At 47.5% G+C, this 24961-nt stretch overlaps 1 long non-coding RNA gene across 1 annotated transcript in view; it reads left to right on the top strand.

Moving 5' to 3' along the window:
* The first annotated feature begins 10792 nt into the window (after window positions 1-10792).
* Window positions 10793-24961, top strand: part of LOC119181224 (uncharacterized) — a 31792-nt gene continuing 17623 nt past the window's right edge. Inside the window, exon 1 of the long non-coding RNA XR_005111169.2 lies at window positions 10793-11056. This is a non-coding gene — a long non-coding RNA (uncharacterized LOC119181224). The remainder of the gene's footprint in view (window positions 11057-24961) is intronic.

The following is a 24961-nucleotide window of genomic DNA, read 5'->3' as shown; positions in this document are numbered from 1 at the left end:
ATATATATATATATATATATATATATATATATATAGATAGATAGATAGATAGATAGATAGATAGATAGATAGATAGATGCTTAAGATGCCTGCAGTACTCAAAGTAATGGTTCGCATTTAATACATGGAACCCATTACAGAAGATATACCATCCGATGGGTGGAAACGCTAATGAGAGCACCGCATATCCGAGAAGGGTGATGAAGTAAAAATGCTTTCCGAATTGGAGCGAATACATCTCTTTGAACAGAAAATAAATTGGAGAGCGTTCGGGGACGTTTTAGGCCTACTGTGGGTGCATGTTTCATAAGGCGGCTTGGGCTAGTGGGTGATTCGCAATCAGCATTTTTTTAGTTACAGCTGTTTTTAGTTGAATTCAGCATTCTTTCCGGCCCATGTTTCTTCTTTCTGTTTGTTACTCTGTAACTTGAAGTTTCATTGCGCAGTGCAAATTTTTGGATTGATATGTCCAGCTTAAGATTCAGATAGCCCCGCCGCGGTGGCCTAGTCTAAGGTACTCGGCTGCTGACTCACAGGTCACGGGATGGAATCCCGGCAGTGGCGGCTGCATTTTTGATGGAGGTGAAGATGCTGTTTGCCCGCGTGGTTAGAACTTGGTAAACGTTAAAGAACCCAAGGTGGTCGAAATTTCCGGAGCCCTCCACTTTGGCGTCTCTCATTATCATATAATGGTTTTGGGACATTGAACGCACGTATCAATCAATTGTTATCTGCATAGGTCTGTGCTGTCTTCGAAACATTTCGTAACATCTAGAGACATCGGCTACAGTGCAATATTTCGTATTGTAATAAGACGACAGTAATAAAAAGCTTGTTTCGCAGAAATTCAGCAACCAGCCTCGGTGTAGATTTCGTTGGTTGTGAGAAAAAATTGTTATGTTGTCGGTGACTCTAGAAAGATGCAAATAAAATGATATTAAAAATGATCACTACAGGCGAGAAGCGAACCTAGGCCACCTGCAAACCAGAAGGTGTTCTCCCATAAAAGTATGCCATCTTTGTGAAATTGTTAAAAATGCGTATTGATAGCGTTCATTTCTTATGAAAGCGTATAGGCTCCACACCTCAAAAGAAAGTAGAGCGTGTTCTGTCGAAGACACCAACTCTCTGTACAGCGCGAATGGTGTTGACATTGTTCTTCTGGTAAAGGCACAATGCACGAAGTTGAGAAGGAGAGTGAGTACATTTGAATATAGACAGTATTGCTACATGCATGCAGATTCATAATCTAGGGGCGACGCGCGTGTGTGCCTGACGAGGAAGACGAAGAATGGTCACCGCTCGGTGTCTGGTCTACCGGTCACGGCGCTACTGCTCTTGGTTTGAAATATATTCAAACCAGCAGCAGCAACGGCGTGACCGGTAGACCAGACACCGAGCGGAGACCACTCTTCGTCTTCCTCGTCAAAGCATCAAGGCAACTTTTCCACTACAGAGCATGAGTGTCTCGCTCTTACTTGGGCAGTCTCAAAGGTTTCCCCATATTTATATGGCACAAATTTCTCTGTAATAACTGACCATCATGCGCTATGTGGGCTTATGTCACTGAAGGATCCTACTGGCCGGCTCGGGTGCTGGGCTCTGCGACTGCAAGAGTATACCTACACGGTGACGCGCAAGTCCGGATGCCTACATCAACACGCAGACTGTCTATCCCGCTAATTTGTTGATGAGTCGAACACTATACTTGACACCGACACCGGCCCTTGCGTCTTTTCCCTTTCGCAAACGACATACATCGGTAACGAGCAGCGCCGTGATGCGTCCTTGCGTGTTATTATTGAGCGCCTCGAATCACCATTTTCCAATCAGTCCCATCGCTCATTCGTGTTCCATGATGGTGTATTATACCACCGGAATCGCGAGCCGGATGGACTGGTCCTGCTGCTTGTAATCCCGAAACACCTTCGCTCGGAAGTTCTACAGTAACTTCATAACCTTCCGACGGCCGGTCACCTTGGTGTCTCACGCACTTACGACCAAATACGCCGACACTTCTTCTTGCCAGGGCTCGCACGCTCAGTCAGAAGATACGTTGCGGCTTGTGAGAAATGTCAGCGCCTTTAAACGCCATCGGCACTTCCCGCCGGATGCCTTCAACCACTTGACATTCCGTCAGAACTGTTCTTCCATGTTGGCTTGGGCCTACTTGGCCCTTTTTCCTTGTCTTTCTTGGGTAACAAGTGGACAGCTGTGGCCACCGACTACGCCACGCATTATGCCATCACACGAGCTCTTTCGACAAGCTGCACCACAGACGTCGCCGACTTCCTCCTCAAGGACGTGATTTTGCAACACGGAGCCCCATGGCAGCTGCTGACAGACCGTGGCCGCACCTTTCTGTCGAAGGTGATAGCCGACATCTTGCAGTCCTGTCAAACGAGACATAAGCTGACTACCTCGTACCATCCGCAAACCAATGGACTCACGAATCGTCTAAATCGAACTCTTACAGACCTGCTCTATAAGTGTGTTTCTACCAACCACACCCACTGGAATCTAGCGCTGCCATACGTCACATTTGCCTCTAATTCTTCACGTCATGAGACTGCCGGTTGTTCTACATTTTTGTGCTGTTTGGCCGAGAACCAACATTGCCTCTAGACGCCCTCATTTCGTCCCCTGCGGAACTGACCAAAGAATATGCCATGGACGCTATCACTCGGTCCGCTCACGCACGCGAAATAACCCGTACTCGCATTCCGACCTCTCAAGAGAAGCAACGGCGTTCGCATGACCAACGACACCACGACGTACACTTTCCTCCCGGTTTGTTGGTCCTGCTCTGGACTCCGACCCCTCAAGTTGGCTTGTCAGAAAAACTGCTTATTTGCTACACAGGTATATACCGAGCCCTGCGCGTGGTTATTCCTGTGACATATGAAATTGGTCCTGTCGCCCCATCGCCTTCATGTGCCCCACAGGCTACCATTATTGTACATGCTGCGCGCTTGAAGCCCTACCACTCTCTTAGCGACGTTGACATTTAGATGCACCTAGACGGCGCTTCTGCCGCCAGGGATTATGCTACATGCATGCGAATTCAGATTATATGGGGCGACGCACATGTGTGCCTGACGAGGAAGACGAAGAGTGGTGTCCGCTCGGTGTATGGTCTACCGGTCACGGCGCTGGTGCTGCTGGTTTGAAATATATTTCATAGATAGCCTCGTCGATTCGGCATCTCTCTTCCGTAACAATATATATATATATATATATAGTTGTTTCGCGATTGTGACCATTCCCGTGTGGAAGATCGGTACACGTTGCGAAGCATGCCCTGACGACGGCTATTGATATGGACGAAGGCGATCTAACTTAATCACACGCCAGCTAGTTCTCATAACAAAGACACTACCCCATAATAGATTCTACTGCACAGCGACGGAGAGTTTTAGACTTGATAACAAAGATGCACTGAACCCCCTCTCATAGCCTCCTCAGGGCATCGTGGAAAGCTTTCAACACAATGTTCGTCAGAATCTTCATATTTACTACTAATTAAAATAACGAGTGTGCTACATAGCGTAACTGTTCTTTATAGGCTATTGCAATCGATCTATGATGACCTGGCTTGCTGTCGACTAAGCACACCAGCTACAAATTGAAGCATTCCACATGGGGACGTCAACATCATTCCATCAATGGCAGCCCAGGGGCGTGCACCATAAACGCGTACAAATTTTTCAGCCCGTTGTCAACGCTACTGTTTTATTTTTTTTTTGCAGTTCCAGTTTGCTATCAAATGTGAGTGTCGGATGCTTGAATTTTGTGGTAAAAAGATAACGTCTTGTAGGGCTAGGCAGTATCACGATACAAGAGTATCACGGTAGTATTGCAGTGATATTTTCAGTATCTGTATTTTTATACAGAGATACATATGAGAAATGCATTTTATTTCGCTAGTAGAATATTTCTACGGTGTATCTCTTGTATCGAAAAACCATGATTGATTGGTATGCGGAGGTTAACGTCCCAAAACCACCTTAATATACGAGAGAGGCCGTAGTGTAGGGATCCGGAAATCCGACCACCAGGGGTTCTTTAACGTGCACCCAAATATGAGCTCACAGGCCTACAGCACTTTCGCCTCTATTTGCCGATACCATACAGGACACGGATATCTTGTTATTATCTTATGTCGGAAATGAGCTGAGGTGTGTTCTAAAGGTGGACTGAACCTTCCTATTTGTGTTAAAACAAGAAAAAGGGGCACCGTTTATGGGTGACGTAACAAGGTCGGTTACGATTTTCTATTGAACCCAGAATGTACCATGGGTAAAGCGTGTGACGTCACTGATGGCAGAATCGCAGAGACCCTTTTGTCGGCCTCTTTCGACCAAAGTTCCAGTCTCTCAGGACCAGCACTGCACGCTGAAGTCTTTACGGGTGGCAAGACATTACTTCTTTGCCCTCACGCAGATACTGCCTTGCAACATAGGCTTTAGAACACTTTGCATGCATTCATTTCTCAGTGGGCGACACCTAAAACTATCGTTTTAACCTTTGTAACATCCCCCGTTTGTTGATATCTTAATCATGCTATAAGAGTCATGTAACAAATGAATTAGAATTAGGCAAATTGGAAGCTTCATTGTGCTACGACTTTCTTTGCAAAATTGGGCTGCACTTTAAAAAGTATCTGCTGAGTATGAGCATCTCCAAAATACACAGAAAATATTTCAGTATATGTATATATGTAACTGCATTATGAAGAACATTTTGTCTTTTTACGGAAGCACCTTTGAAATAACCTTCTACGTGTTACTTCAATTGTTTTGTGGGTTTTAATATCCCAAAACTAAACTACGTGTTATTTCAAGGGCAAATGTATCTTGGTATTTCTGTTTCGATAATTGCATGCAAGAATACTTTTCCGAGTATTTCTGTCTAGCCCGTTCGCCTTCAGTACGCAATGCAGTAATTGGGTTAGACTTTTTCAGCATTGAAGCTCTTTATAAAATCACTCTTTGTATAAAGTAACACGGAACTATCATTCTAATATTCGGGCATGAGCCTCAATATTGAGTTAACACCAATGCTCACCACCGATTCATCATATACGGAGAAACGTGTATACATATATACTCAGAAATGGCTGAGAATCAACTTTCGCCTACCCACAACCAGTACTGGATCGCCCGAAAATAAATCGCCCTCGCGAATAAAAAAAGAAGCATCCGAGAAGTGAGGTTTCTTGAGAACGCTGGGCACGCAACAAAGACATTGGCTAAAAAAGGCCAAGGGACGATGCGCTTCCAACAGAACCAGAATAATGAAAGTACTTGAAATGCTGCACATGTACTAACATGTGCAGAGCCACACTGATGTGTTTTGTCTAAAAATGAAAACTTTTTATGCTAAGTTTATGGAAGCTGTGCTGATGCAAGAATCAACCGCTTTCACCATTTCCTCCACCTCCATCACCTCACGAGTTGTTTTCGCAAAAAATGGATGATTCTTGCATAAGCACAGGCGCTATCAACCTAACGGAGAAAGAGTTTTCATTCTTTACAAAACACAGTATTGTAGTTCTCGCTGCCCATTTCTGTGTACAGCATTTCAAGCGCTGTGTGCTGCTTTCCTTTGCAATGTAGGGAACACGTTACTCTACAGTCCGTAATGTCTGCAGCACATGCATCGCAAAGTGTGGAAGCAACTTCATCAAGCGCTTATATATTACCACGATAGAAGAAACGCTAACAGTGAAAATCATGGCTTTTCACTCAGTCGAACTGCGACGCGCCTTGACTGTCGCTAGCAAAACATCGGCTTTTACCTGGCGTTGCCGCGTTGCCCTACAATCCTGCTCCGACCTAGGCTCATGCACTGTGTTTACTTATTTGCTGTTCGTACCGGTCACTTGTAACACACGCACGGTGCAGAAGCACCAGCCCAAGCAAGATGCAAGAAAGCTACGGTTACGCAATCTGAAAAAAAAAACTGCTTCGCGTAGCGACAGTCAAGACACGTCACAGTTAGGCCAAGTCAGAAACCTCGCTTACCGCTGTTGACGTTTCTGTGCATAATAGTAGTGCGTTATTACATTTGTAATAAATCGGCATAATGGGCTGGCTCACATAGGCTAAAGATGTTGCATCATCTCTTATTTCCATGAGGCCTGCGAACGAGTACGGCGATGACTTGGTGCTGCATACTACAGGCATACCGCACACAAATTCCAGCTGCAAAGAGAATTAGCGGGCGTCATGGTTGAATGCAAGCAGTAATTTTGTGTATTCACGCTTGCACTTTTACTGGGCTCGTAGTTATTCCTCTTGGTTGCCGCTATAGATGGGTGGCGGAACTTGGCGTTTTTCGTTGTAGATGAAACTCTGAGCAATGTGGTAACACCGCACGAGCACGATTCCCGCGTCGTGCTGTGATCCTCACGCGCAGTGCTGAGTAATAACTTCTTCTGGCGCTGACGGTTTTTCCATCCAAAAGACGGCGCAGTGGTGCCCAGACGACTTCTTGCTAGTGGGAGTGGGGTGAACAGGCACTTTTTCGCCTAATGAAATCCCAGAGGGGCTGCTTTATACACGCCATGGCAGCCAAAAACAAAATACCACCTGCGTGCGAGAGTATGCCTTCGGGAGCGTATAGGTGCCTGGATCTGAGCGAGCAAGGAGAAAAACGGGCTCTGGACACTAGGTGGTCTTGCCAGCGTTCGAGAAAGCGACTACGACAGCACACAAGAGCAGTTATCAACATTTGAAGAAAAACAAAAACGAAGCAACAGCTGGAAATACGGCCACCTGTTTCCACCAGGAGGGGACGTGGTAAACATTCTAAACCATTTCGATAGCCTATTTCTTTATTTCATCCCAACACATCGTAGCCCTGTTCATCAACACACGTTAGCAATTGACTGTCCCCATGCGCAGTTTGGAGTCAAAATAAATTGTGAATAAATACTCCGATCCAACTCAGTTAATTCTTTTTTTTTCAAATGTTACTACCGGTTGGTCGCGCTCAGGGTAGTTAGTAGACTCAGCAGTAAAAGGAAATGCGTGTGTGGAGCAGACACACGCAATCGTGACTACAATTGCAAACGGAGTCTCTTACTTTGTCTGGGAGAATACACGTACCAACACTTCGTATCCAGTCAGCCAATACAAAACACGCGAACAGGCGGAGAAGAATACCCAAGCCTCCTTTTTGCAGGCTGCACATCTGCACAACCGAAGCGAACTTATTTCGAATGCTAAACGCATACTCGCTGTTGTGTGCACCATTGTAAACTGTACTGCATAAGATACAACGCAACGTGACTCGAAACTAAAGCTCCGCAGCTCAAACGCGTGCCGATACAGGACATAAGTATGCATTCAGGACATTCGTATGCATGCAGCTGGAACGGACCTTTGTTTGCTGAGGGTGTTCCTTTCAACTCTGTTTACCCGGTATGTATTTACGGTAGAGGATCTCTTTCGAATGAGTTAATCGAGTAATGGCCATTGGTAATATAGAGGGGCGCATGTCGACAGAATTAATGTGCTCCCGTGACGTATTGCTCCTAGCATACGGCCATTGTTCTACTAATGACTAAAACATTCTTAGATGCGAAGAAGCTGTTTGTATCACGTGTGTCGCCATACGTACGTGCGTCCATACGAACGTGCCCCAACACGTTTCATAAATATGACTCGCTGGTCCTGACATGAATGATTTCACAATCCCGTCACGTACGCCATCAAACTCTTCTCGCCGCATATTCATTTAACGCGTGAGAGTTAAGCTGGCATTGGCAACGTTGACTCTACGAATAAAAATAATAAACGTTTGTGTCCTAGCATCGAAATCAAAGCCAAGCAATCTGCGTGGAAACCAATTATTATACTACAGAGCTACGCCAGGTCTTCGAAATAGTTTGTAAGAAGAGGCAAACGTTCGCGAAACGCCAATGCTGGTTCCAGTGTTGACTATCCAATTTCTAGCATATATCTACCACCACTTCATAATGTTTAACTTCAGAAAATTACAACAGAGTCACCTTGCATAGCATTGATTCCCAAGTTACGTGGAATCTGCCAGTTTTTTGTTGTTTTTTGTGGGCAGTAGCTGATGGCGATATGTATGTCGCAAAATATTCCTCATTTGGTATTGGAAAGCGCCAGTACTGTGAAAGCAATGCAGTAGTTCTTATAAAGCATTATGTAAATACCACTTCGAAAACGCAGGGAAATAATAGTTGGCCTCGCACAGCTCGGCCTCCTGAAATCTTCACAGCGCTTGCGGAGAGCAAGGATTGAACGCAATTGCACCCACTCACACAGCAGCGCACCATGCGGGCGCCGCAGGCAGTCATCAGCTGCGGGGCCATCTCCTAGCCCGCGCTCAGCACACTAGGCACTATATTTCTAGACACTGTACCTGCAGGTGCACGCCGTGCTGCGTTGCTTGGGCGCACGCGCGCTTCGGCACGCCCGGCGTCCCTCCATCACAAAGAGAGGCAGACGCAGTGCTGTCGGTGTAGAGCTGGGTAACGTCATGGGTGCGAAATGCAGCATGTTACAGATATCGCCCGTTTGCCGCCGGGCCGCGCCGACAGACACTTGTCACGCCGGTTACACCTGCCGTCCGTTTCACTAGCGCAGCGTTGCTGTGACCTGCGTGCGTGCTCGTCAACGTTACCTCGGATTATATAAGGTCCTTTATGATGCGCTCGCGGCAGTTTCGCTAGCTCCACATAAACCAAATATGGAGTTCTGGGACGTCAATGGATGAGGAAGGTATGTGACTTGTACAAGCATAATTATGACACGCGTGCCATGTAAGAACGTGACAACATGCCACGCTCATGGTGCGCTGGCGGCTGTTTCAACAGCTCCACATAGAGCAAACTTGAGATCACGTGATGTGAATTGACGACAAGGGTAAATGACACGTCCAAACATGATAATCATGATATGCGTGTCATGTAAAGCATAACTAAATGCTACGCTCTTAGCGTGCTCGCGGCCAATTCAAAGCTCTACATACAACAACTTTGGTATTTCGTGACGTGAATGGGTGGATAATGTAAATGACATGTCCGAAAATGAGAATCATAATATGTGTGTCATCTAAAACATGACTACATGCTACTATCATAGAGCGCTCACCGCCGTTTCGCTAGCTCCACATATACCAAGCTTGGTATTGAGTGACCTCAACAGAAGCCGAAAGTAAATGGCCCATGCAAATATGATAACTATGACATGGAAGTCATATAAAGCATAATTGACTTCCGCCTCGTAACGTTGTGTTGATATTAAAGTGAGATATTAACATTCCTCATTTGTGCTTCGCATATTATCGGTTCCCACTGTACGTGGGATCTGCCATTTTTTCAAGTGTCCGCCAACCTGTAACGGGGGCAGGACTCTGTCGCGCTTTTAGTACCATAATCCCCCTATCGAAAGGAAATAAGTTTGATTGATCGAATAAAATATTTTTTGCACATTAGACTGCCGTCTCCACGCGCACTGGACGAATTCATGCGCCCTATTTGAGTGATCTATCAAGTCATCGAGGAATATACAAGATACGATGAACAAGGGCGAATTGCAAAATCTATGTAGGCATTCTTTGTCGCGTTTGCATGCCATGAAGTGCCCTAAAGGCACAGGTGTGTAAGCTCTATGAACTATTCAACACTCAGGGTAGGCCCCCATTTAAGAGCAGTTGGTCTAATTAAGGCAAAAAGATGAGAAATGAAAAATTCCGCCATATCCACGAAGTGAATGATGATGAGTGGGCGAAGCTCCGGAGGTAAACCTGGTAAACCATGAATCCTCTGTACATTTTGCCCACTCGATTTTATTACATCGCTCCCCCTAGCGTACGTCGCCGCACTAAATCGAACGATTGCCTTCAACCAATGACACGCGCCATATGTGACATCATTCCTATTTTATAAGATCTCGCGTCTTTCATCAACTACAAGTACCGCTTTCTAGTTTATAACATCTTGCATCTTTTCATCATCAGCTACAAGTACCACCATCTAGTAAACACTACAAGAACTAAACGAGAGGTGGCTACATACAGGAGACGGTACCGCCATCTAGTGAACACTGCAAGAACTAAACTAGAGGTGGCTACATACAGGGGACTTTACCGCCATCTAGTGAACACTGCAAGAACTAAACTAGAGGTGGCTACATACAGACTACAGAGACGCACAGCCCACGCCCTAAGGAGCTTCGCCCCTAAAAGGTAAACATTTCTGAATTCTCGAAAAAACAAGAAAGTGTTTCACGGCCAACATAGCAGCTGTCAAACCTGTCTGCCAGACGAAAGGATACTACGCTGCAAGCTGCTCACTTGAAGGTGGTATAGCGACTAAGATACTCGGCAGTTGACCTGAAGGTCGCAGAATCGAATCCTGGTTGCGGCGGCTTCATTTTCTATGGAGGCGGAAATGTTGTAGGCCCATGTACTCAGAATTTTATACACGCTAAAGAACCCCAGGTGGTCGAAATTTTCGAAGCTTTCTACTACGGCGTCTCTCATAATCATTTGGTGGTTTGGGGACGTTAAGCCCCGGATAGCAATCAAGCTGCTCACCTGAAAATATCCCTTTTTTATCTGCCAACGTCAGATGTGAGAGCAAGTGGCTTGAGTCTGTTCCGATGATACCAACTACTTGGACGGTGCTTAGCTTTCAAGCCATCGGCGCAGGTGTTGCTGCGCTAGCTTCTTGTTCGCTCTTTATCTACCAGCTTCAGCAGCTGATATCTGCGGCATCGTTTCCTGAGCTCGTAGGTGGCATAGCATCCTGGCTTGCTGCCAGCGGCTATTGCTTCTAATATCTACCCGGCAAAAGTTTTTGCTTTCATGGCCGCTCCGGAGCCCGCTGTGCTCGCCACTGATGTGTCACTACTTGAAAATACGAATCCACAGGCTTGCAACCTAAGTGTCTCAGTGACACGGCCGACTTCACGTAAGAACTCGGCTGCCGTTACCATGCCATCAAGAGTACTGCTACTACCAGACAGCAACACATCCGCCTCGCTTTGGGAGCTCGAGGCCAAAAATAGCACTGAAGGTAAGTCTGACAATTCTTATCAAACTAGCACAGTTTTTACCGCACCGAATGAAAAGGAACCTGTGCGACGCTCACTCTTGTCGACGCCGGACTGACAGCACACTAGCACGGCGAGGGGTGATTTAGCGCGAGAAGCGCACGTCTCACGCTCCCTACTTCCACTCGTTACCAAAACAAAAATGAACGTTGGGTACCAATGGACTATCGCCGTAACCAGCAGTGCTGTGTGGTGGTCGCGATGACACGCTGCTCATTTGCCCCGCATGTTTATCAGTGCACCGTCACCCTGCAGCCGAAGTGCCGTATCAAGGATGAGCTGTTCATACGATTGGTTAGATTATTTGCTCACCGCATTTAGGCTCATCTCAATGTCTGTGAGCATTGCCCACTGCCGAAGTTGAGGAATTTAGGTCATAGCAAGCTGCTCGCAGTCGACACGGCCGCACCGGAGATGTGCAACGCCCTTTTCGTGGTAGCGTCTCTGCCAATCGGCGGAAAGGAAGTGAAATTTGAAGCTTACGAAGCGGGTAATCGCAATCAAATCAGATGCATTATTTGAAATGCTGGAGACATGACTTCTCACGAACTCATGAAGTCATTGCACTGCCACAAGTACTAAATCCTGCAGGCACGCCCACTTTGACAAAGGCATTGCCATGGTCTCATTTGAAGGTAACAGCTTACCAATAAGGTCATCTTGAAATAATTTAGTATACGTGTTTTTCCGTATCGTGAAACAGTGGCTGTTTCTTACATGTTCCAGAAGATAGGGCATCAGGAGTGTTGCCCGAATACTTAGGAACGCAAACCCCAATACATAGTTTCTCGCCTACAATACCTATGTTTGCCTTAAAGTTGAATACGCAAGCGCAGTTTGGCATCCCGGCTACAAAAAAAAAGAAAAGAATAGCTTTGTGGTGGTACAGAGGTGGGCAGTACGCCTCATATTTAAAAATTTAAAAGAACATATTCACCTTCATTTCAAATTTTTGCAAATCAGATTATAACTTTAGAGCAGTGCAGAAAAATATCAAGATTTAATTTTTTATTTTTGCTTTATAACAACGGACTTAACGAATGCGCATGTGTATCCTCAGTCATTTTTGTCGTGCACGCCGAGACATCGAAATGTACATAATCTACTTGCCTAATAAACGCGCATTATCTCTTCAAGTACTCTTTTTTTCCACGAGCCATCTTCGATTAGACTTCGCTACGTGAAAATATTGCTTCTTTTGAATCTGCTCCTACATTCGACCACAAATGTTTGCGGAATACTTGCGCACGTGCCAAACTGCCGGTCTACGCCACCTAACGGTGCGTCATCTACTGTCGACCGCTGTTCTGGGCTGGATACGGGTCTTCTTACTCACCGGTCTTTGTTTTCTACTGCCGCTCAGGTCATTGTTCGCAGTTTTCACGAGAAGCGCTTGACTGCAGTATGACCTTCACATTGCTGTTTTTATAGGAGGATCAAAACTATCACGGCGTGCATCAAATGGCGTTCTGTTCGATAGGGGCCAATTTGTGATAATGATGTTGGCGGATAACAGTTATGCTCATCGACAGCTGTCCAGGCAGAAGCTAGTAGACGCAGATGCCAAAAGCGCGTCGCGTCGAAAAGCGAAAGGTAAAAATTTTTTGTACCCAGTCAGAAAAGGGACAGGCCATTGATTAGGGGAAACGCTGCTCACATGGCTGAAATGTCGTGAAGAGGCTTTCGGCTGTGCACTCGCGTGGTCCGGCCCCGCCGCGGTGGTCTAGTGGCTAAGGTACTCGGCTGCTGACCCGCAGGGCGCGGGTTCGAATCCCGGCTGCGGCGGCTGCATTTCCGATGTAGGCGGAATTGTTGTAGGCCCGTGTGCTCAGATTTGGGTGCACGTTAAAGAACCCCAGGTGGTCTAAATTTCCGGAGCCCTCCACTACGGCGTCTCTCATAATCATATAGTGGTTTTGGGACGTTAAACCCCACATATCAATCAATCAACTCGCGTGGTCCGTATACTTCTGCGGTGGACTGTATACTTCAAAGTGCGCTACTTACCCATCTTGAAGTGCAGTAAACTACAGAATGTTCATGTGGCATTTTCTATCTGCTTTATCTTCGCTTTCATTTTTGTATTTTGTAATTTTCCACTGTTCTTTTTAATGCAGTGTTACTTCATAAATTGCATATACTCTATTCACACGCCCCAATTATTTCGGGGAGAGCTTTTTGCTTGTATTTTCTCTACGACTGCCAGCTACTATATGTTTTGCAATCAATAATGGGCGTATTAAGAGCGGAAGAGTGCGGTTGTTTTTTTTTTATCCTACTTACGCGTTCATGTATACTGCGAACTATAATTTTTTTTTTACTTTGTTGTCTAGTCAGATCGCACTGGGTTCTTGTTTACGTAATACCTCAAGATATTTTGATAGGTTTGCTTCGTTTCATTTTCTTGTAGCGTGTGTGCCCTACGACTCCTACTATGCTTGTAAACTTGCAACTGTATAATTTCCCACCTGCATAATCCTTTGTGATTGCAGTATACTATTGCCGCGTTCCATTTCTCAAGTTTGTTATCGCCACAAAACACTACACAATTCTCAGCGCAAACCACGCCGGCAGTTTTCGAGAAGCTTCCGGACTTTAGTAGACTGTTTCGATAAGATCACGCCCACTCTGTGAACTGCACAGATTATTCTGGATAATCTGTGCAGTGGAGCACCACCAGCGATAACGTTAGAACATTCGATGGCCAGAATATAAATGCCGACGCACTTCGCCGCTTGTCAGTAGTTGATCGACGGCCGACGCTCGTTCATTGCTATCTGTGCAAGACTGCGCTTGTAATCGGACTTTTAGTTCACCGGGCACAGATTCGCCCAAATAAACAGGTGAATCCCAACACAAAGTATTCTGTTTTTGGCCACGTCACGACCCTTCCCATCTGGTGGAGGTGCTGCTTCGTTCATGTACCGGACGCCCCCGTCAAGCCGTGAACCCAGCCCACGTCACGGAGAAGACACCGACGCCAACCAAGAGAAGCGAACAAGCCGCCGACAGCAAGGTCTCCCATCGGAGTACGGGCTTCTACAAGACAAGGCGCGGAAGACCAAGGCCATGACCTCGACTGCAGTGACAATGACAACCGCAGCGTCCCAGCCCACGATCGTCATTCATCAACCCAGGGAACCACCAACGTTCCATGGACCATCGTTTGAAGACCCAGAAACCTCGCTAGAAATATACGACCACGTGGCCGCCCTCAAAGACTGCGACAACGAAGAAAAGCTCCGTCGTGTGTACTTCTACCTGGAAGACACCGCAAGGACCTGGCTCGAGAATCGGGAGTCCACGCACCGAACGTGGGATGTCTTCTGCGGCGCATTCCTGCAAACGTTCGCGAGCGTTGCTCGCAAAGAGAAGGCCACTGCTCTACAGGAAACCCGGGTTCAGCTACCGAAATGGAAAGGTTGCCATTTTCACAGAAGAGATGACCCGCTTATTCTGTCACGCTGACCCAGACATGCTTGAGGAGAAGAAAGTTCATTTCCTCATGCCAGTGGTCAAATAGGAGCTCTTCGCGGACTAATGAGGAATCTACCGAACACCGTCTAAGAATTTGTATCCGAGGCGACCACTATCGAAAAAACCCTGGACATTAGCACCAGACAGTATAATCGTCGCCTGACTCCAGATCATGCTGCTGCTCAAGCCAGTGACCCCGAAGACCTGTGTGAAAAAATACGAGCAATCGTGCGTGAACAGCTGCGCAAGCCTCAAGTGGATTCGATCACCGACATTGTGCGAGAAGTAGTTCGGCAATCGTTTCGAATTCCCCAAACACCGCTGCCCGAGCGAGAAAATGTGAGCTACGCCGCTGCAGTCCGCCACAACGCCCCTCCCCGTCAACGCCGCAACGCCGCCCCGTCGCACTTCCGTCGCCAGACGCCCCCGCCGCCACCGGCGCTACCACCCACACCGACGTCCTACCGTTCGCCAGCGGGCCAGCGCAGTGCGCCGAGGAAAACGGAAATTTGGCGTGCACCTGACAACCGCCCGCTTTGCTACCAAATCGGCGAGGCCGGGCACACATACCGCCGTGGCCAGTAACGAAAGATGGGACTGCGTGGCTTCGCCGTTAATGCACCGCGTCCGCAGCCAGGAGATCGGCCACGTGACATCGCCGACTACCTCGCAGGAACTCACTGGACACCACGAAGTCCTTCCCGTTCGCCGTCGCCCAGCCGCCGCATGTCACCGCACCTCCGGCAGTACTCTGGCCCAACGCGGGGCCGGTCTCTTAGCCCGTATCCGGGAAACTAAGGGCAGCAACCGATGGAGGTGCGGTTGCTGTGCGACGAACTACTGAAGATCCTCCGACAACGACGCCGCCGCGACGGAGCTTTTTGAACACCAACCAGGCAAAGCCCTGAAGGCAAAAGCTCACTTACCGAAGGTGGCCGGACGACGCAACATGGAAGCAGCGGAACAAGCCGACGCAGCCGTGACTCGACGCCACGCCCTAACTGTAATGCGAGACGGCAAACTAGCGACTTCGACGTTCTTATCGACGGCCACAGTGTGACTGCTCCCGTCGATACTGGAGCCGACTATTCTGTCATCAGTGGGTCGTTCACCGCAAAGTTAAAGAAAGTTAGGACAGCTTGGAAAGGCCCTGAAATCCGCACAGCCGGAGGTCATCTCGTAACGCCTGCAGGAGTCTGCACAGCGAGAGTCACCATTAACGGCCGTATTTATCCTACAAACTTCGTAGTCCTACAGCGTTGCTCGAGAGATGTCATCCTTTGCATGGACTTCTTATGCCTCCATGGTGCTGTCATCAACCTAAGAACAAAAACGATAACCTTATCCATAGAAGAAGCTCTACCGCCGCACACGCCATCAGGAAACCATGCCTTGAATGTCCCGGAAGAAAAGTCACCATTTCGCCTCGCTCCAGCGTCATTATTTCAGTCGGCCCTCCTAAATTACCTGACTTGGAAGGCGTCGTTTAAGCCAGTCAGCATCTGTTGGTCACCCGAAATATTTGCGTCACAAGAGGAATTGCAGAGCTGTGGGGAGGCAAAGCAACGATTATGCTCACGAATTTCAGCAATGAGTACATACATGTGAACAAAGGAACAACGGTCGCATACATCGAAGAAATTGTGGACGCCATCAGTCCTTTCGCCCTTGCCGATTCTGCGGAACCTGCTCAGAGGAACCAAGCCCCTCCCACAACTTTCGACGTCAATCCCAGACTTCCGAACGATAAGCAAGAACAGCTCAAGGCCCTGCTCCTGCAATACGAAGATTGCTTTTCGTCGTCATCGAAAATTCGGCAGACCCCAATCACGAAACATCGCATCATAACCGAAGAAAATGCCAGACCACTCCGTCAGAGTCCGTACAGGGTTTCGACGCGAGAACGTGAGGCCATGAAGAGACAAGTTGATGAAATGCTGCGGGATGACATTATACAGCCGTCCAAGAGCCCATGGGCATCCCCCGTGGTGTTAGTGAAGAAAAAGGATGGGACCCTACGTTTCTGCGTCGATTATCGCCGACTGAGCAAAATCACAAGAAAGGACGTGTTTCTTCTCCCACGAATAGACGACGCACTTGATCGACTCCATAACGCCAAGTACATTAAGTCAATGAACCTCATGACTGGCTATTGGCAAATAGAAGTCGAAGAAAGAGACCGAGAGAAGACGGCTTTTATAACACCAGACAGCATCTTCAAGTTTAAGGTGATGCCCTTCGCCTTTGTTGAGCACCTGCAACTTTTCAACGCGTATGGATACAGTACTGGCAGGATTGAAGTGTCAGACTTGCCTTGTGTACTTGGACGACGTAGTCGTGTTTTCCTCGAGTTTCGACGAGCATCTTCGGCGCCTTGAAGCTGTACTTCAAGCCATCAAGACGTCCGGACTCACACTCAAGCCATATAAGTGCATATATATGTACGAGGAGCTCTTGTTTCTGGGGCACGTGAATACCAATTCTGGAGTTCGTCCCGATCCACGGAAAACAGCCGCCATCGCCGACTTCCGGCTGCCCACTGACAAGAAGGCGGTGCGCCGATTTCTGGGCATGTGCACCTAGTATAATTGGTTTGTGAAACACTTCGCCAACATTGCTGATCCACTCACAGACCTTACCAAGGCCCACGTGGAGTTCAAGTAGGAAACGCCGCAGGAACACGCTTTCCAGGAGCCTAAACATCGCCTCCAGACGTCTCCGTTACTTGCTAATTTCGACGAATTCGCCGAAACAGAAATACACACTGACGCAAGCAGCGTAGGTCTTGGCACCGTTCTTGTGCAGAGGGCTGACAGACTTGAAATGGTTATTAGTTACGCCAGCCGATCGCTATCTAAAGCAGAAGCCAATTATTCCACAAAAGAAAAGGAGTGCTTCGCCATCATCTGGGCTACGTCGAAATTTCGCCCCTACCTCTATGGCAGGCCATTCAAAGTTGTGAGCGACAACCACGCGTTGTGTTTGCTAGCCACCTTGAAGGACCCTTCAGGTCGCCTCGCACGATGCAGCCTGAGACTTTAAGAATACGACATTACCGTCGTTTACAAGTCCGGCAAGGAACACTTTGATGTCTAATGTCTATCTCGTGCGCCTGTCGACCAACCACCACCCGACGACCCGGATGACGACTACTTCTTGGGGTCGATAAGTACCGACGACTTCGTTGAACGACAGCGGGCTGACCCGGAACTTGAGGTCCTACTAGAATACCTCGAAGGCAGGGCTGCCGAAGTCCCGAAGGTATTCAAGCGCGCACTTGCGTCGTTCTTCCTGCGCAATGGTCTTCTCGAAAAGAAAAACTTTTCACCGCTTCAAGCCAAGTACCTCATTTTGGTGCCTTCAGCTCTCTGACCGGAACTCCTGCCGGCCCTGCACGACAATCCTACAGCAGGGCACCTCGGTGTTTCTCGCATGATCGCGAGGATACAAGAAAGGTAATATTGGCCACGTCTTACTACCGACGTCACTCGTTATGCGAGGACATGCCGGGACTGTCAGTGACGCAAGACACCACCGACAAGGCCAGCGGGACTTCTGCAGCCAATTAAACCACCTCGCCGACCTTTCCAGGAGATTGGTATGAACCTACTGGGGCTGTTCTCGACGTCGGCCTTCGGAAACAAGTGGATCGTGGTAGCTACAGACTACCTCACCCACTACGCCGAAGCAAAAACCCTGCAAAAAGGCAGTGCATCCGATGTAGCTTATTTCTTCGTCGAAAATATCGTTCTACGTCATATCGCTCCGGAGGTCCTTATCACCGACAGAGGAACAGCATTTACTGCTGACCTAACTCAGGCGATCTTGGCATACAGCCAGACAAACCACCACCGGACGACAGCGTACCACCCACAGACCAACGGCCTCACCGAGCGGCTAAACAAGACAATCGCCGACATGCTGGCAATGTACGTCGATGTCGAACACAAGACGTGGGACACCATTCTTCCGTACGTGTCCTTCGCATACAACACGGCGGTGCAAGACATGACGCAGATATCTCCATACAAATTGGTCTACGGGCCCCGCCGCGGTGGTCTAGTGGCTAATGTACTCGGCTGCTGACCCGCAGGTCGCGGGTTCGATTCCCGGCTGCGGCGGCTGCATTTACGATGAAGACGGAAATGTTGTAGGCCCGTGTACTCAGATTTGGGTGCACGTTAAAGAACCCCAGGTGGTCAAAATTTCCGGAGTCCTCCACTACGGTGTCTCTCATAATCGAATGGTGGTTTTGGGACGTTAAACCCCACAAATCAATCAATCAAATTGGTCTAAGGAAGGAGCCCGGCAACGACGCTCGATGCCATGTTACCCATCATCACCGACGAAGAAAAACTCGATGTGAGTGAGTACTTCAATGCACCGAAAAAGCCCGACAACTCGCGCGTCTCTGTATCAAGAGTCAACAGACGACCGACAGCCACCGTTACAATCTTCAACGACGCTTCGTGGAACACCAGCCCGGTGAACGTGTTTGGGTGAGGACGCCGATACGCCGACATAGACTAAGTGAAAAGCTTCTGCGACGGTACTTCGGACCATACAGGATGCTTCGGCGTCTCGGCCCACTTAGTTACGAGGTTGTCCCCGACGGTATCACGAACTCTTAACGACGCTGATCGCGACCTGAAGTCGTCCATGTCACGTGCCTCAAGCCGTTTCCTGTGCGTTAACAAACTGAAACAGTGTTTTTTGTATCAATATTGTATTGTAATTTATTCACTGTACTTTCTTGCATTATTGTTGTACATTTAACTTTTATTAAAGCATCGGAACGATGCCTTTATTGACTGGGGCAACGCCACGTTCCATTTTTCAAGTTTTGTTATCGCCACAAAACACTACACAATTCTCAGCGCAACCCGCGCCTGCAGTTTTCGAGAAGCTTCCGGACTTAAGTGAATCGTTTCGATAAGATCGCGCCCACTCTACGAACTGCACTGATTATTCTAGAACCTACGCCACCGCCAGCGATAACGCTAGAACATTCGATGGCAAGAGTATGAATGCCGACGCACTTCGCCGCTTGTCAGTAGTGTATCGACGGCCGACGCTCCGTTCATTGCTATCTGTGCAAGACTGCTACTGTAATCGAACTTTCTGTTTACCAGGCACAGGTTCGCCCAAACAAACAGTTAAATCCCAACACAAACTATCCTGTCTTCGGCCACGTCATGACCCCGTGACACTATAAATAAAAAACAATTATTAGAAATTCTCGACATGCGGTCTGTGGCAACATAAAGAGTTCAAGAAAAGCCAGAGCATTGTGTTCCATGTGTTCCAGAAAGACAAAAGTAAACGAGAAATTGAACAAGAACGCAAGCCGGCTGTCAAAAGGCCACGTCAGAAAGGAAACATGCAGGAGCATCAGCGCCACCTTTTCGGGACACAAGGTTTTTTTGTCCGATAATCAAACCAACAGGCCACCGTTATTACACCGTGCCACCAACCCCCTCTAGCTGCCCAGTCAGAAGACAGCGGGATCATCTACGTCATGGATGTAGCTGAACAAGCGAACGGGCAGCTAACTGGTTCTAGTAAAGGCATTACATATAACGCATCCCTCATGCTCAACACCTGCATGCTGCAGCCTTCCTAGGGTGGAGGGTTGAAGCATACTCAAAGGAACGTAGCTTAGTCAGTGTGGGCTTTCGATTGCCATTGACCATTCTCATCATCCCGCCTCAAGGACACTCCAAGAACTCTATAGCGGCAACAAGAATACCGTATGGCTTTAATAGCGAAATCCACCCATGAAAGATTGAACAGAGGAAAAGTCAACCTTTTACCCACTCCCTCTGTTCCCTTTAGCATAGCTCTCTCAACTGCGTAGCGGCTGTTGCTATAGAAGGAAGTGGAATGATGGTTGCATGGTGTCCGTCTTGTCTTGTTGTGACTGCTGCTGCTTTTAAAGGGTGGAGACCAGCACCTTTCAATACGTTTCAATAACTCGACTTTATGTAGAGGAACTTGTGTACGAATTTACAAGACTCTTCATCGTTGGAACGGTCGCATGTTGCCTCGGCAGAGCCGATAGTGCAGAGCACTGTTTACTGTGACCAGAACGACTGGGAGGAAACGGGAGCCAGGTTTTAACATCTCGGTTGACCTTCCCGATTCTCCTCACGACCAATCATAACAATTTAGTACGTTTATTGGACAGACTAAACACACTTGTTGCAGTCCTCTCCTCTCGCTTTCTTATTCAAGCACTCGACCCCTCGGTCCGAGAGAGAGAGACGAAAGGACCGACCTGCACACGATGTTTCGCGAACTGTGTGGACACACATGATGGTGACACCATTTCGGCTGCGGGCCCATACAATTACTGCAAGATGATCAGGCTGTCCAGCGGGACAGCCGTCCCACGGACTCTTATCCAGATGGATGGAGTCGATACACCGGATGTCCTCACGTCGCTCGCCGGCACTCCGCTGGTCGGGGACAACCTAGCTGGTTGGTAAAAGCGGCGACCGACCACGGTCTTCTTAACAGAACGGGCGTCCTTACGCCGGGATTATCATCTTCTGAGAATCGGCTCTTTAGGAAGCGCACCCTTTGCGACAAAGAGGACTGCCCCCCCCCCCCTGGCCTGCTACGCCAGACCTTACAAACAGCTTCCTAGCCGATCCATTGAAATATGCGTCCAAACTACTATAAATCGCCTCATGCTTTTCGACATGCTGCTTCTTGGCACAACTTCACAGGGGCACTTGTGATGCGCACACCTATGGTACCGTCAACTCCGTCGCTCCTCATGAAACAAAGCTTTACCACGGTTAGCTTTTCAAAATCAACGCCAATCGAACGGCAACGGAGTTGCAGTTTGATTCGTAGCAAGATGTCTGAAAGGACAACTTGATTTCCAGCAAGACAGGCGACACCAGTCCATCGGTTAATACCTTCAAGAAGACAAGGGCCCTGTGCTCAATACAGTGAGCTGTGGCGGCTGCGCACAGCCTCAACGACCAGCTTTATCTACGAAGACCGCATTGCAGGTGCAACATGGAGCTATGAACGTGCAGTTAGATGTGTAAACGTGGCGCAGAACTGCTCTTATTGTTGTCGGTTCCGGGCTGGAAGTCTCATTGCGTCATTACAAGTCTTCTGTCTTAATACATTGTTCTTGAATACACCAGGAATGAATCCAAAATGGTGTCGGTCGATCTCAGCTTCATTTCGCACCTTAGGAAGATTCATCCTCAAGGTGCTATACTGTTGTTTTAAAACTTCAATTTTCAGCTAGTCGCATGCAGGCAACTCACTCAATGCAGCCGTCGCTGCTTGCGCATCAGGCAGCATGCTTCGAAATCTGGCACTGCGCTTCTGAATACGCAGGAAACACACGCGCGGCTGAGACGGACAGTTCACTATACGCAGACACACCACCAGACCTTACCTGGAGCACCCGTTCTCAGCTATTTCAGTGGAAGAGGCTGGACAACTGCATCCGAATTGACCATGTTCCCATACTCATACGCTTTCGCACAGACGATGCCAATGCGAAGATAAAGTCACGCACCCAGTACAGGTAGAGCAACATAACATATGGGAGAATCACTGCCATTATTTATAGCAACAGCCACCAGTCATAATATTTATTAGATAGATCTCATTAAGCGACTAATGATAGCTACATATCTTTGACAACAAGCTATGCGGTCACAAAGCCGCTACTTAGTCTGCCAGATAATGTTGAGGAATAGCCGTGCACCAACTCACTGGATGTTCTAGTTTTGTGTATTCGCACTTGTTCACCTAAGATAAAGATCTATCAGCAAAATAACCTTCTTTCTTAGGTCAGGACAACCGCGGAAGACGATAACAGAGCCCGATGGCGTGAAAGAAAGGACAAGTTCTTTTGACTTACTTACCCAAGGGAGAAAAACTGAGCCACGTCCTTTCTTACCTTTTTCTTAATTAACCTTTTGGGGCCGCTTTATTAGGGCTCTGATCACTCGAGCGACGCCTTTCCCACGCCGGCTAGCATGCCAGACTCCTTATTCCTTTCGGCACGCTAACGTAAAGAGTTGCTTAGTACGTCAAGGAAGCACTGTCACTCCTTGCGGGAAAATGAAAAGCGTACGGAGTTTCTTATGCGGAAAAATAATCAACTTGCAAACGTTCGGTGTTCTCTGTGCGTAGAACGGGGAACCTCGCTGTCAGGCACTTGAACTCGTATCGCAGCAGCACAGGCGAAGTAAACGCGAAGAAAGTGAGTCGAACTCATCTCTCTATTTCTCTTTCTGTAAGTGTCGTCAAAGAAATTTTTTCAGTCCTAGTCACTTTTTTGCTGCAGTTTCTGCTCTCACGACCTAATTCAGCAGGCACTGTATCGATCCGCCTATAGTCCGGTACAACTTTGAAGAGGCCAATACCAGACTATAGAGAAGCGCAGCAGGCAATCACCTCCGCGACAAATGTCTGTCTATCTATCTATCTATCTATCTATCTATCTATCTATCTATCTATCTATCTATCTATCTATCTATCTATCTATCTATCTATTTATCTATCTATATCTATCTATCTATCTATCTATCCAGAAAGCACTCACTTTTTTTGCACAAGAGACTTAACTGATGTTGAACACTGGTTCATTACAATAGCATCTTAGTACAAGAGAGTCCATTCTATTTATAAATTTAGGGAGCATTCTAAGCGTGTCACATCATTCTTATCGTTTTCTGGGTCAATATGCATTTTCTTTTCCGGTCCGCAATACCTTCGTGTTGTTTATAGGGGCTTCCTCTAACTTATAAGCACCTGAATATCCTGATAAACATGAAGAAGGTTACTGTGCAGAGAAAGACAACTGAAGGAATTAGATATTCTAATGCAGCTTTTTAGAATGACACTTCCAAATACACATAATAAAATGTCCTGTCATGCTTGCATTCGCGTTAACTTGCGTGCGCTTTGACCCCATCGATATTGCAAATAGGTATAGGAAATCAAACAGGGGTTTGTTAAATAGCGAGTGGTCGCATTCCCTAAACCACGTTCGCCTTTTACAGAGAAATATATTATGAAATCACAACATGGCTAGTGTTTCGGCACCACCACCGCTGCCAGTGTCCGTAACCACTATAGCACGAAATAGTAGAAAAACTCGGTAAATGAAAAAGGACACAATGAGGTTCAAACCCCCGTTCCCTGCACGCCAGCCCGCTATTCTATCACTCAGCCACGCTAGTGCTCGCAACTATTTTGCAAACTGCCTTTAGGCAGGCTTGATGAAAGGAAATGAATCGTATTATTATGAGCAATAAAGTGTTTTCGAACACCAAAGAAACAATAAGGTGTCCCATAATGCAAATTGCGCAACGAGAGGGTGGTGGAACGCTCCATATCTTTACAACAGCTCGATCTTGTTCACATTGTAACTGTGGCGCATGCCCACGGAGGCAGAAGATTTGCGGGATTACAAATGCTTCTGCCATAATTTTTCATTGTCGTCAAGCACAGTTCCCCCAAAAATGCACAAAGTTTCTTTCAATCATGCAGCAGGTACCACGCTTCTCCGAAGAATGACGAAGGATGGCATGGTGAATGTCTGCCTACTACACAATGAATAATGGGGCAGTTGGTATACCGCGAGTGTGCTCCCAGCAGCTACTCAAAGAGTGTTCAAAAAAGGCTCTCAAAGGCCGCTCTTCCAGATTTAGTTGTGACAGTGCTGCGCGTTCGGTGCAGGCTGGCGGTTTTCTCGCTGTGACAATGCGGGCATCTCCTCGAGAACTCCTCATACACAGGTGCTCTGTCGCCATTTTAGAAAAGTAATGACTCGTGTAAATTTCGGGTTCTTGAAATGTTGCTTTATGGAGGCCCGAGTTCACACTAAACATTGCATTACCTAGCTGCAAGAGAGCAGCCAAGCAAAGAGCGCCCATGTAACATTGACCCATTCTTTTTTTTCATGGAGCACAACGAAGAGCACCCGCTTTGTAGCTCGTGCAATGTAGCGAACCATGACTATTTTGGCAATTCGCGTTCCGTCCTCCGAAGCCATTTTTTCTTGCACACTCTATACCTCTGAAGGCTAAAGTGCCCACTTCCTCACCTCAATCTGGATGCCGCAGAGGCACATACTGAACAAGATAGATCTTCTGTTCGGGCCTAGAACGAAATGGTTTCCCCGTTATCGTACTCTATTGCCAACATACTAACGCAAAAATTGAACAGGTGCGCACAGGTGCACACTAACAACTGCTTTCATCATAGGTAGATTAAAAGCTTTCTACATCAAAGAGCTATGCATACGCACCGTCAAGAGAATTCGGGGCATTTTCGTTTCCTTTTTATTTCCAAAACGTGCATACAAGACGCGAAAGAAATTCGACCTTTGCACCGTACAGCAAAACGGA

This window comes from Rhipicephalus microplus, unplaced genomic scaffold, assembly GCF_043290135.1.
Source record: "Rhipicephalus microplus isolate Deutch F79 unplaced genomic scaffold, USDA_Rmic scaffold_22, whole genome shotgun sequence".
In the NCBI taxonomy this organism is placed as follows: domain Eukaryota; kingdom Metazoa; phylum Arthropoda; class Arachnida; order Ixodida; family Ixodidae; genus Rhipicephalus; species Rhipicephalus microplus.
This window is presented reverse-complemented; position numbering and strand designations above follow the sequence as displayed.